Source organism: Micropterus dolomieu, linkage group LG10, assembly GCF_021292245.1.
Source record: "Micropterus dolomieu isolate WLL.071019.BEF.003 ecotype Adirondacks linkage group LG10, ASM2129224v1, whole genome shotgun sequence".
Taxonomy (NCBI): Eukaryota; Metazoa; Chordata; class Actinopteri; order Centrarchiformes; family Centrarchidae; genus Micropterus; species Micropterus dolomieu.
In genome coordinates, this window is record NC_060159.1 from 1,636,456 (window position 1) to 1,638,709 (window position 2,254).

Here is a 2,254-nt window from a genome sequence, read left to right on the forward strand (position 1 = left end):
GGGGGGGGGGGGGGGGGAAACAGGGGCCAGTGCCCCTGTAACGCAGACCTTGGACTCCCCCTGTGGCCCCGCTCTGCTTTTATTGGTTTATCAATATTACCCGCCGTTACTGCATCTCTACAAAACGTCTCCCTGGGACCCAAACTTACAAAAATACATTATGAATTGCCATAACATATACTTTTAAAAACTACTGATAAAGAACACAACAAACCATGAATTTATCAATTGTGTAAAGTTTCTCACCACCTCATAATGAACTTGCACTGAAAAATGAGGACGTAGAAGCAGTAATGCAATACACTCACTATGTCAGCTGGAGTTTTGAGTGCGGAAAATATATGAAGTGCATTACACTCAATAAGTTTGGTTATTGCTGACCAAACTTATTGAGTGTAATGTGATCCTGCCAGAACGTAATCCGTTTCCACATGTTTTGGCATGATTACTGTAAATCCCACAGCTGAGCAAGTGGAGAAATGCGTCTGGCTAAATTACTGCAGGTGTGGCGCTGTCCGTAGCACTGAAACTGAGTGGAGGTGATAGATAGGCGAGACAGACACACGGAACTTGTCACTTAGTTCGATCAGTCAGAGCGCAGTTTTTGCAGTGAGAGGCGTCCTCTTCCATTTGTTTTCTATAGGCAGCAAGGCTTTTTTCCCCCTTTGTCCAATCAGATCAGATTTGTGAGTTATTACAAATCATTCTATTCTATTTTGTATAGACTTCGCCCTTTAAGGCTATTGCTATTGGGTTTACCTCTCCGCACGCCTGTGCGGCACTGAGAAAAGTTGTCTACGCCCAACCACAGCGTGGGCCTCTCCTACGTCCGCACCTTGTATATATACAACGGTGAGACCCAGCCATCGACTCCCATTTTTCTTCAACACTGAGCTCTTTAAAGAGCAGAAGATTTCCTGTCTGAGAAGAAGAGCGATGTCTTCTATCAAGCGCTCACCTCCGGATCATGCTGCTCGTTCTGCGGCAGGCGGATCATTTTGCCAGTCAGGTGGCATGGCGGTCCACCCACTCTCTTGACGAAGCCCTCGACCTGTTGCTATCGGATGAGCAGGAGTCCCCCAGCAGCTCCCCGCTTCCCCCATTCCAACCTCCGGTGACGCCGGCCTCGACGTTGCTATGTTGCCACGGCGGGGCAAGCGATCGTTAAGCTACAAGGATGCTACCGCCAGGCTAATGTTGAGCTAACAGGTAGCTAACGATAAGCTAACGTGTAGCTGATATGCGGCCTGTCCCTGATCAGCCAACCAGGGAGACCCCATGGGGCCACGTTGCACCACATTAGCTGCGGCTAATGACATCTTGCAACCGGTTTTATTGTTGATGGCTGACCCTCGTCGGTCAGAGCGGACCACTGGTAAGCTATGGGTCGAAAAAAAGCTGTGTGTGAAACCTTGTTGCTCCTTTTGTGGAAGTTGTTGAACAAACGCTGTCTGTGCCTGTCTCAGTCGAACCAGGCACACATTTCCCCACACTGTGTGAGCCAGCTGCCGTTAGCAAAGTGGCTAATCTGCAGCTTGAAGCTCAAAGCAACAAGCAGTACACTCTCTGTTCATAATCAGAGGTCCCTTCAAACACCCCCCTCCTCCTCCTGCATACAGAGGTGTGTGACAGGCTGTGTTGTGCGCTGTAGATGTATGATTTACGGCATCAAGTGTGTGCCAAACACGTTACGCACAGCAGGCAACAGTGACGCTGGGGAGAATTGTGTTTCTTGTAAACTACATGACCGCCACTGTCTCTACAAAGTCAGTGGCTTCCGTCACACATTAAGTGGACCGGCTGCAGCTGGCCGTGCGGCCTTCATGCAGCCTGGCTGCGATGTCGCAGGCAGACCATTTCCTCTGTTGCCTGTCCCTGCCCTTCCACCCTCGTTGGGGGAGTGGCATGGTTACGGGCCCACGGGTGTGGCTGCCCGACCTTGTGCGGACCCCCCGGCGACTGCCTGCCTCCGCTTCCCTGGGGGGATGCGGTACGGCAGTGGACCCGTGAGGGCGATTACGCTAGACCCCTCTGACTGTGTGTGAAGGTCTCTCATGATGTGGCCTGCGCCCCCCAAGCGGCGGAGTACTGGCTCACCTCCCCTGGTGGCCGTGCCTTGAAGTCAGATTGACTTGCACATGCCCGCCACTCAGCACCCCCCCCCCCCCCCCCCCCCCCCCCCTCTGCAGAGTGGCTTCCCTTCATGGCCACCAGTGCGCCTCATCTGCAGGTCTGACCACTTTCAGAGCACTAC